This window comes from Streptopelia decaocto (genome assembly GCF_964273445.1).
Source record: "Streptopelia decaocto genome assembly, chromosome: 1".
Taxonomy (NCBI): Eukaryota; Metazoa; Chordata; class Aves; order Columbiformes; family Columbidae; genus Streptopelia; species Streptopelia decaocto.
The window spans coordinates 88,301,832-88,313,625 of NC_138663.1; the positions used below are offsets into that span (position 1 = coordinate 88,301,832).

General features: G+C 42.7%; 1 protein-coding gene across 3 annotated transcripts in view; it reads left to right on the forward strand.

The window, feature by feature from the left end:
• MPZL1 (myelin protein zero like 1) overlaps positions 1-11,794 on the forward strand; it is a gene marked incomplete at its 5' end in the record, with an annotated part of 40,578 nt that overhangs the window by 3,718 nt on the left and 25,066 nt on the right. The gene's annotated exons all lie outside the window — the stretch shown is intronic.

Consider the following 11,794-nt stretch of genomic DNA (forward strand, 5'->3'; position numbering starts at 1 on the left):
GTACATCAGAAAGCTGGAAGATCTGTATATGAAAACATTTTTTACATCCTTATGGTTTGTGTCTTTCTGTGTGTGTGGTGGTGGTGGTGTTTTATTTTGTTGTGGTGGGGTTTTTTTGTGTGTTTCTTTGTTGTTGTTGTATTTTGGTTTTTTTTGTTTTGTTTTTTTTTGTTTTATTTTGTTTTGTGGTTTGTTTATCTTCATTACGTTCCTCATCTGTGCTAGTGTGATCCTGCATGTGGTGATTAGCACAGTGGAGAGGATGCTCATATCTTGTGTGAGAGGAAGTTGTGGCAGGAGAGGAGAAGTTCTGAACTGATTTTGCTGCTGGTAAAGAGGGCTGAAGAATTCTAACTTCAGTGATTTACTGTTATCTCAAAACAGCAGTTACTCTGAAGAGCAAGTGTTTTACTCAGATTAAGGTTTAGTAGTAAGCTGTACGCATCTATGGGTATGCATCTCAAAGCAGGGTTAACATCAGGATTTTTTGCTGTTTGAAAGATGACGCTTCACTCAGGTGATTTCACCTAGTTCTGCTGCTTTTTAAAGAAATCTTTAAAGTTGGGTGTTTTTTTTTAATCTTTAAAGTGGCAGGACCATTCTGTTACTTGTCCTGAATAAGCGAGGTGTTTTGGGATTTTTTTTTTGTAATTGAAGATGTTTAAATCAAGTAAATGTATTGATACTCTTTTTGGCTGGGACAGAGTTAATTTTCTTCATAGTAGTTTGTATGGTGCTATGTTTTGGATTTGTGATGAAAACAGCCTTGATAAGTAAATAATGTCGAACATGGGTGTGTTGTTTTACATTGGCTTACACAGGGCCAAGGCCTTTTTTGCTTCTCACCATGCTCCATCAGCAAGTGGGCTGGGGGTGCACCAGGAGCTGGGAGGGGGCACAGCTGGGAGAGCTGATCCCAACTGACCAAAGGGGTGTCCCAGACCATGGGATATTGTGCTCAGCAATAAAATCTAGAAGGTGAAAAGGAGGCTGTTTGGAGTTATGGCGTTTGTCTTCCCAAGTCACCGTTGCGTGTGATGGAGCCCGGCTATCCTGGAGATGGCTGAATACCTACCTGCTCATGGGAAGTAGCAAATTAAAGCTTTTGTTTTACCTGTTGAACTGTCTTTATCTCAACCCATGAGTTTTCTCACTTTTACCCTTCCAATTCTCTCCCCCATCCCAGAGTGGGCAGGGAGCGGGGAGCTGGGTTGCAACTGAACTGCCCACCAGGGTTAGCCCACAGCCCTAGTATATTGGTCCCTGTTCCTATTGTGCCTTTCAGCCCCTTTGGTTTTATTTAGCTATTGCCTTTGCACTTTCGAGTTGGTGCTGCTGCTAGGTTTTGGCTTAAAGTGCATAAGGAGAACTGGAAGGCTAGTTATTCTCATGAACTCTCTTACCTCCAAGCCTGCAAAAAAGATGCTTAGTGGTATGTTTGCTGATGCTTTAGACACATGATGTTAGGGGGCATTAAGGGAGCTTGCCCTGAAGCATTGGTTACACCTGATGACCATCAGTGTTAAAAACCAAATGGAGGTTCTGATCCTTAAGGGAGGGTTAAGCTCTGGGTGGTGCAGCAGTTGCGTGGATGGTGGCTGGTGGCACTTTCCTAAGTACTTTCACTCCACAAGGTGGAGGTAGATCAGGGCAGGTGAACTCTAGGTAGGTGAAAAGGCCAGGGCTGGAGGTGTTTATCTTCAGTTGGCTGCTAGCCATCTGTTAAGCTTTTCAGTAACTTAATTCATGCAAGTGAAAGGTGGTGAACAAGGCTCCCTCTTGGTAAGAAATTCAATAAAGCCATATGTGCAGCTGGATTTTTTTTTACATCTGACTGGTTATTATGTCTAGAAGTTTTCTGATAGAAGTCTTACCGGGTTGCTTGACTCTTTCAGTGTGGAAGGTGTTGAGATAATGAGATGATGGCTGTGTGGAGATGATGCATACCCTGCTGCTTGACAAAGTTGGCACAGCTGTAGACAGCGATGCTGCTTTAAATCAAAGGCCTGGCTCTAGAAACAGCCTCATACGTGTAAACTGGGGATGTAAAAAATGCTACAAGGGAGGCCATAAGCACTTCGGAGAAGAGAAGCGTTCCTGGGAAGAGCTGGCTGAAGCAGCTCCTACTCAGTGCTTCCTAACCTTGCTCAGTTGTTGTTGTACACACATGGTGTACAGGGTACTGGGTTAGGGTGCTGGTTTGGTTTAAAAGAAAACAGCGGAAAAGGGGCTGTTCTGAACATGGTTTAGCTCCTGGTCAGATTGATCACGTCATAAGTGGGCATGGGAGCTATTTAAATTGGCACCACCACTGGCAAATAATTGTGAAACAATGCTTTGAAATACATAGCACGGGCTTTTTCTTTTGGTTTTGTGGTTGCGCTACTGCAGGTTACAGCTAGTTATGAGTTTCCTGGGCAAGTAAGTTAGCAAGTTTGGTATGCAAGTAAGTGTGAGATTGCTGTGAGCGAGGTGCCAGAGCTGGCTGCAGGCATTCAGTGGTCAGTGCAGCCCTACGGGATCTGGTCCTCAGGGAGCTTTGGATTTGCTGGAACTGCTGAATTGAGTCTCTAGTCACAGCAGAACAGATTGGACGTGTGACTCAGTACCCTGTTAGCTGAGGAGGGTGATCACCTGGATGACTTAATTTCAGTTGTCTCTATCTCCTTCCTCTGCTAAGTGTTGGGATTTTATTTAACAAGTTTTAATTGGGTCCCTCCATATGCAGGATAAAAAAAAACCCCAAACATGTTCACCTTTCAGGCTGGTGGAAATACCCGTACTTGGCAAGATATGGACATGATGCTGGGTCAGGAATGAAGACAGGTGGGAGTGACTGGTCCTGAAATGCTAATACCTTGGATGGTTCAAAATGTGTCTTCTGCAAGTGTTCCTTGGTGTATATAGATTTGTTGTCACTGAGTTGATTGCAACTTTGTGGATTGATTGTTGTAAAAGGGGGAAAAAAGGGCAGCTTTTTATGTCTGTGTAGCCTTTTGCACTGTATCTCCTTGTGACATTTGCATATCTACATCCTAAATTCTGCCGCCTAGTTTATTTTGGAAATTAGTAGTTTCCACACTGCTGATGCTAGATTTTGTCAAAAAAATGCTGCATGCCATCAGCAGTTGGCAACATGACTGGCATTTTTAACACAGTTTCACTTGAAATAGTACTAACAACCAGTGTTGACCTATAGGAAAGCTTTCGTTCCACCCAGTGACATCTCCATCTCTACTTTCCACACCATGATTTTTAAATTTTTTTTTTTTCGTCTACAACTTCTGATCCTTAATACTCTCATTTGTTTAGTAGACTTTGTGACCATGTTAGTGGATTGATGTACTAATTCTAGGAAATGTTTGTGACAGTGGGATGCTTTCTTCACACTCTTTGCCATGTGTTGAGCATGTGTACCCAGCTTTTCTCAGCTCTTTAGTTAAGCAAGCTTAGTGACATCCTTTTTTTGGTGGAAAAAACTTGATGTGTTTCAAGTAGGCTCTTCTAAGATGTACTCTTTATATTCTTGTTCCCTGTAGCCCTTCTTTAATCTTAATTCCCATTTTCTGGAGTATTTCCTGTACCTGAGGAGTAATCTGCTGCGTTTGTTAGTGATTACATTAGTATTGCAAGATTAGAGGTAGAACAGCTGCCATCAGCTGTTCCAGTTATCCTTTGTGCTTTGAATGGGTTTACCTAACCTGCCACTTGGGGTTTTTCTCTGTTTTGGTTTGACATTGTCAACAAGAACTGTTTACTTGAATTTGAACATTTGTAAACTTACTTGGTTGTGGAGGAAAAACCACTGAAGGGCTGTTTAATGGAAAAATATGATGTCTGGTTTGGAAAGTACCTCAGCTGCTGATTGGTGTCCCAGTCTCCTGTGTAGGTATGGAAGCATTGTTTTGTGATCTCCAAGGAAGAGTTACTAGAACAGGGCTAGATGTTATTTGCCTCGAGACTAAATAAGCATCTGCCCAAACCTGACATGTGACTGGCTGCAATTGGCACATGAAGCAGTGCAGCTAGAATGCTTATTTGTTCAAGGATCTTGTCAGCTTTACAACCATCTCAATTTTATGCTTTCCAGGGTGAGAGGGTGAGTAAAGGTGAGAGAGAGTAAAATGATTTTCTGAGGATTGAACAGGAAATCTGTGGCCTGGCTGGGAAGGGAGCTCAGATGTTCTTTGCTGTTTCTCATGGTTGTTCCTCATTTCTGGTTAAAAGCATGGGCTTCAGAAGTAAATCTCAGCATAGGTTCTTCCTCTGCCCCTTGGTAGAACCGTGAACAGCTCTGCATCACGTGGGAGAGACCACTTGAAAAACTGACTCTATATCATGGGAGCAGAAGGTGATACCAAAGCTTAGTGACTCTGAAGACTTGTCTTTCAGTTCTGTCAAAGTAGGTGCTTGGAGGTATGCAGGGTGAGATACATGGATGTTATTGACTGCTTTGACAGCTTTGCCGCAGCCTGCATAAGGCTTCTCGGTGGAACTGTTTTCCTTTCACTTGGGGTGGCAAGATGCTATTTTTTTCCCCTCATCATTGAGTCAGGCAGAGCTTAGCTGAATGTGCGAAGAGGACAAGAGAGAGTGAATGTTGTGTTAGCACATGCTTTCCTGAGCTTGTCTCTGCACGGGGGATGGCTATTCCCAGCAGCAAGGTGGCAGGAGGTGGTAGGTGTTCATGGGTTAGGCATCAGCAGCTTTTCTTTCTGCTTTGTAGATACGGTCAGATGCTGTAGTACTGACTGTTTTACTGAAGACAGGAAGATCTCTTTCCTTCAGCAGCCCAAATTCCTTGATGAGATTGGCAACCTGGGGAGCTGTTGTGGCAGCAGCAAAAAGCTGTTCTGGTGATTGGCATTTGAGAGTGAAACTAAACTCTTCTGTCCTCCTTTGAGGCAGCAGAATTTAGTTCTAGTTGCTTTGAAACTGAGATATCAAGACTGGTTGGTGTGACTTTGTCTAGTCATCATTTCTGTGCTGATGTTTCTTTGTGTTGTACACGAATGTATGGGGTGTAAATGTCAACTGGTGGTGGTGGGCTGCAGGGACGGCCTCTGTGAGGAGCAGCTGGGGCTACCCTGTGCCTGACACAGCCAGTTCCAGCTCCACTGGACCCACTGCAAGGCACAGCTGAGCCCCTCAGCCGAGCTGATAATGCTTAAGAAAGGACAAAGTGCCACAAAGCACCTCACAGGCAATGATGAGTGAGGGGAGAAAAAGAGTGAGGAACAGCACTGCAAACCCCAAGGTGAGAGAAGGAGGAGGGGAGAAGGTATTCCAGGCACTGGGGCAGAGGTTCCTCTGGAGGCCCTGGGAGTTCTGGAAGAGACCATGGTGGAGCAGGTGTTGCCCTGCAGCACGTGGAGAGGATCATGGTGTATCAGATATCCACACTGTGGTCCATGAATGACCCCAGGCCGGGGTAGGTTTTCCTGAAGGACTGCAAGCTCATGGGAAGAACCCATGCTGCAGCAAGTAAGGGTTTGAGGAGCTGTTATGGACTGACCACAACCCTCCATCTCCCCCTGACTACCTGAGAGTGGGGATGAGGTAGAGGCGTTGGGAATGAAGGAAGGAAGTTGAGCTGAGGGAGAAAAAGGGTGGGGAAAAGGTATTTTAGTTTAGTGTGTTGTTTGGGCTTGTGTTTTTTTTTTTTTTTTCTTCACACCATCCAACTCTATTTTAATTGGCAATAAGTTGATTTTCTTCAAGTCAAGTCGGTTTTGCCTGGGACAGTGATTGGTAAGTGATCGCTTGGCCCTGTCTCTACTCATGAGCATTTCCATCATATTTTCTCCCCCTGTCCCATTTGGGAGGGGATAGTGAAAGAACAGCTGGGTGGACTTCTGGCAGCCACCCAAGATCGAACCACCACAATGACATGAAAGAACATAGATGTAGAAATATATGTGTATATATGCATTTTTATATCTATACACCTAATTAGATTTCAGACCAGATAATACCATGATGGATTTCTGGTGTGGCGATGGTCAGACAGCCTTATTTTTTGTTACACTGATATTTGTGACTCCTTAATACTTATGTGTTGTCCTTACAAAATACAGCATGGTTTGCTCTTGGGTGGAATGGCTGGCATGTATTTAACTTCCATGTTAAGGCTAAATTATGTCAGTGAATTCTTTGTGTGAAAATTCGATCCAACAGCTGGATGCTTTAACCGATCCTGTGGAGTTTCAGAGCAACAATTTGGGCATGTCTACTCCTGTCTGTTGAGACCATGAAAGCTGGGATTTCTCCACCAGGTGTTTTATCTACAGTGAAGAAATGATGGCCTATGGGGACGTATGTGCCTATAATTGCAGCAGGAGACTGCAAATTTGTGCTGTTTTTCTGAAGTGTTTTCTTGGGGTTTTGTTGTTGTTTCATGCTGATTGTACAGGGAAATTGTGCTTCGTGGGAGAAAGAACTAAATGTCATGTGGTGGTAGTTGAGAGTAATGTCAACAGTAGACTCATATTGCACAACATAGTTGATATTAAGTAAGAGTATTCCTTAATGAAAGCACGGTTTTACAAGGGTATATTGTTTTTGTGACTTATGACCCCTAGTCATTGGCAAATCCCACATCCTCCTTTCTGATGAAACTTCTGGGCTGCTGGGGAAACCATAGTGTACACATTGATACACTGACTTTTCTGTTGTTTTATTGAGACCTTTAAATATGAACTGTTCAGACTCTGCTTTAAAGCATTTCTTTCTTTTTTCCTGATCTGTAACTCTTGTCATCAACTTGTTAACCTGTAACAACCTATCTGAATTTTTTAATCTTTCTTTTATCAGACTTTTTGATTATTTCCTGATCTTTCATGCATTATAGCCTTTATTTATAAATTGTATAAATGACTGTATTACCAGGTGTCTTTAAGGTAAATGAAGCAAGTTGCTTGTATTAGTTAATAAACTGATGACTAGCCATTTCAAGAGGAAGGGAGTGTGACACTTTTCTGTAAGCATCTGGTATTTAGTAATCTGATAAAAGCTTCCACTTAGGCTGTGTTTGTGCTTGTGGAAATTAGATGTCTGTGATTGCAGTTAGTTGCTTCCATCCTTGGTTTGTTAAGACTCCTAGTGACCAAGGTGGGTTGGATCCAGGGGAAGAGAGTTTATTTTGGTGTGTTCATGGCTGTAATTAACATAACTTTTTAACTGGATGCGAGATTTCAGTGGAGACTGTGGTCTACAAAGAAATTTTAACTATCTGTGTGTTAATTAGTGTAAACTTTTACTGCAATGAAGGATTTCCTTGTGATGTACTACCAAACCAAATTTTCAACCTTTGCCTTGTAGATTAGGGGCCATATTTCTGTATACCAAAATGTAGAATAAAACAATGCTTGCCAAATATATATATATTTTTTTTTCCCTTAAACCAGCATGAAACAAGTGTAAGCAACCAGGGGATACGAGTAAAAGTAGGAATAAAACCACTTCGGCTTTAGTAAGCTTTGCTCTCCAAGCACTGGAAAGCTAAGGCACTGTTGGATTTATACAGATGCTGTTACCAAATGTTTTGGAGGCATTTAAGAGGGCTTGAAGGTAGTGAAATAAGCTTGCAGTTTTTGAGCAGATCCTCCAAGTGTGAGGGACAGTGTTTAGGAGAAGGTACTACAATGTGGATTTGAAAAGTCTGATGAGATCAATGCCATAACGTGGCTGGAGACAGGAATCTCTTAATACTGAAACAGGGATGATTGCTTGGTGTAATTTAAATGACCGTGGCATGCATAGGTGAATCTCTGTAACCCCATGTAACCTTGTTGCATCAAGCTATGACCTTGTAACTTGTTTTTGGGGAGTAGACCATAATTTGTGTATTATTGTGTTTAATTGAGGATATAGCTTTGAATGTAAGCACCTAGTGGTAGCAGACAAGGGGAAGAATTTGGCCTTGGACCTGTAGGATAGCTGGTCACATAGGCTGTGTCTCCTGTGCAGATTAAGTTGTCAGCACATGTGATGTGGTGAATCTCAGCTGACCTGGCCAAAGACACCTTGGAGAGGACACCTGTGAGGAGTACTCCCAGCAGTGTGCTGTAGAGAGCAACTGGCCATCTTCTCTGAGAGTTTTTTGATCAAGGTGTACCCTGTTTCAAATACACCAGTTAAATTCACTTACCGGTCTTTCATGTTGCTCTGGTGAAAACTGAGCTTGACTGCTCTTAATCTCACCAAAAGCTGATTAGTTAACCATGGTGTGGTTAATTAACTAGATGCAAACTCATATGGTTCTGAATGCTTGTCTGCTATCCATTCTGAATGACCTTGTCTTCCCATACTTTGCTGCTGGGTGACTGGAAAGGCTTCTTCCACAGGGTGGTTTCAGAGCAGTGTAGCGTTGTCCCTCTTAAGCATCTCAGTGTCGGCACAGTGCCTGCGGGTTGTGAGCTGGGCTGGGGCTGAGCTATCTGAAAACATGTAGCTTTTTCACTTGTTTCGTGGAAGCTGGCAGACATGTTGGTGGTATTACGAAGAAATCAAGAAGCTCTGCATCTTCAGATCTGCTTAAGCTGCTGGAGAGCTACACCTTCAGAATTAAGAAGGTCTTGTTCATTCACAGCAAGTAAGTTAAAACAATATTAAGTCAATGAAGTTGATTTGATGGCGACACTGTATAATGAATAATGCTTGCTCTAGGCATGCATATGTTGAGTACTATGTCTTCTATAGTCAGTTCATGGAAGAAAGCAGTGGTCTTGCATATGTGATGTCTTCTTAATGTCAACCATGGAGCAGGTTGGTTACCAGGAACTGCAGTACTCACTGGTCTGTTACTCACCATCTGTCCAGAGCAAAAAGGACATTGCAGTAACAAAGGTCAAGATGTAAATTGAAGTTTTTAGACCTGTGTCAGCTGAGTGGGTGGTTAGAAACTCTGAAAGACTCCACCTTGACCTCAGAAGAGTTCAAAGTAAAAAATGCTGTACAGATGATGAGTTGGAGAGACATGTGGCAGGTCCATGGTGATAAGTGCAGTTGTGGAGGGCTCTGGGGAAGAAGTGAACTCTGTTTTAGTCCCATTTAGCATGAGCCGACAATTTAGGATTGAGAAAGATGTCAGACTAAGACTGTTCTTTGAACATAAGTAGACAGATCATGAGCAGAGCCACAGATCTGAGTAGTCAGTGCAGTGGTGGGAGCTGAACTTGTTTTGCAAGATGAGACAATATGCTGAGGAAAGAGAGACTTGAGAATAGACAGAACACTGATGAAGAATGAAGATCTTGATGGGAACGATAAGAAAAGATTAGTAAGCAAGTAAGAGTAGTAAGATTACAAATTAGTAGGAGTATGAGTGTCATTTCCTATTTTAAGAATAGGAGGATTATCCGAGAAGGAAGATGAGGATGGAGTCTTTTAGTTGAAGTGTGGGAGCTGAAAGTTTAGCTAGTGAGTGTTGATATAATTGGAGTAAAACTGCTCCAGCAACACTAGAGATGAAAAAGAAATGGCTGAAGAGGCAGAGGTGTGGGTTTTTTTCCAGTGATTTTGATGGTAGGTGAGAAAACCAGAAGCATCTTTCTGCTGAGAAGAAGAATTAAAGCAATTGAAGGCTAGAAGAGAGATTCAGAGGGAAATATTGGGCCTAAAGTTGGACAGGGTGATGGGATCAAGGAGGCTCTATGGGAGAAAAGCAAATGTTTATCTTTGCCCTGCATATTTTGCAGATCTTCCCTTCTTAAAGCTCTCTTCTCTCAGACAGTCTCCTGTGATAATTTTTTTTCGTCTTGAGAGGAACTAAGGCTGAGTAAGCTTGAGGAATGAAACAGTGGGTAAGTGTAACTGGAATATGACTCAAAATTCAGCTTTCTCCAACTGAAGTATTTAAATAGATGAAAGAGCTGGAAGAAGGATGTAATCCTGGCAAATGTGGAAAGAGAAGGAAAAGAGCTACAGTTGGAGATTATCCATGTGGATTTTATTATGGCAGAGGAGGCCAAAGAGTTCAAGGTGGTGGGAACTGCCACCATTATCAGTGAAAGTGTGGGAGTAGAGAGCTAAGGGTGAACAAATGTAAAATGTTATGGTTTCTCTGCCACTTCCAAATAATCATGTTAAGATTTGAGGATCTTATGTCTTATGCTGTAAGACAATGGAGGCAGGAAAAAATTTTTGAAGCTGTACACACTGGAAGAGCAAAGGGGAAAGCAGTTTTATGTAGTTGTCAACAGGTGCCACTAAACATGGAGAACAAGTTGGGTTTTCATGTTTTGCAATGCAATGCATATGCATTGCAAAAGATTAAATTATGTGCAAGAAACTAAATTTCTTCACACTTTACAAAACAAGTCTGAAGCAAATAAAATGTAGGCTGTGGGGAGAGAATGAGGAAAGAAAGACATGAAGTTGAGACAAGGGACATATGAAAGTTGAACTTGCTGGAAATATCTGTGCAAGATTGCATAGTTCCTGCTTTCTCAGGCTGTAGGGAGAAGTCAGATTTTTTTTTTTTTTTCTTTTGCTTTGCTGTGATTCTCTCATGGGTTGCTAGTGAATTAGAACAGTGACTTCTTTAGATTAAGCAGATCTGTGCTACCCACTGCCTGTGTGTGGTGAGTTCTTCGTACCATGTACGAGCAGGCAATGTCTGTGCAGACTCTTTTCCTCCTACACAAATGCTGAGGGCATCTAGCTTGTTTTATGCTTGAAAGGGAGACTTGTTCTGTGACTTGGACTCAAAACAATGGAGTTTATATTTTTCTCTTTTCTACTCCATTAGCTGGAAAAAAATACATAAAGCATAGCAGCTCTGAGTTCATTTCATTGCATTGCTAGGAGCCTTTGTATGTTCCAAATAAATATTTGGTAATTGTTTTACAAAAGAGTAATTTTTTTGGCCCATAAAGTACGTACAAGAGAAAGGAAGTTCTGATATAACCTCTTGATGAAAATCCTCCTCCCTTAGGGTGCTGTTGCGCTTTTGCTCATTGGGAATGAGAGCAGTGATGGCAGGGAAGTCCGAGGGGCCAGGGATAACATGATGGGACTGAGGAGTTAGCGAGTTGAAGAAGGGAACAGCGTGGACTCTCAATGGCAAAGTGAATGAATGGTGGTTTCTTCTGCTTTTGGTTAATGTAATTAAACCGGTATGCTTAATTCTCCCACCCCTGGAGTGCTGCTGTGCTTGTTCCATGTCCCCTGGGCACGTGCTCTGCCTTTCCCCGGCTCGCCGCGCTGGTCGGGCAAGAAGCAGCGGTTCCTACCAAGACATGCGCGTAGTGATTGTGGGGTGTACCCAGGGGTGTACCCAGGTGGCCAGGGCATTCTCATCTCTTTCATTCTTCAGCCATTTCATTGACTGATGTGCAGCTCCAGAGCTGGCTGGAGGTCTCTGTTGCAGGGCTGGCTGCCGCTGCCTCCTGTATTTGTGCCCCTGTGTCGTAGCTGGTCAGATGGAGTTGCCCAATAGACTCGATCATCTCGGGGCGAGGCAGGAAGATGGGAAGGGGCACGGCTCATGTGAGCTTTGTTTTCTTGAGGAATGAGGCTTAAAGTCATGTATGTGACACCTTACAATGATCATATCCCTTCAAAGAAGCTTCCTATCTAGCTTTTGAAGGCTGTTGAACTGGTAGCTCTCACTGACTAAAAGCATAAACCCTATGATTTAAGGACTGACATAGGTGGGTTTTTCTTACTGTGTTGTTTGTTTGTTTGTTTAACTGTTGTCCTCTGCGGTCTTTTACTGGAGTTTGCCTGCTTCAGGAGCTAGTTTATTCAAAGCTAAGGTACTGAATGAGCAGGAAAATAAGGGAGGAAAACC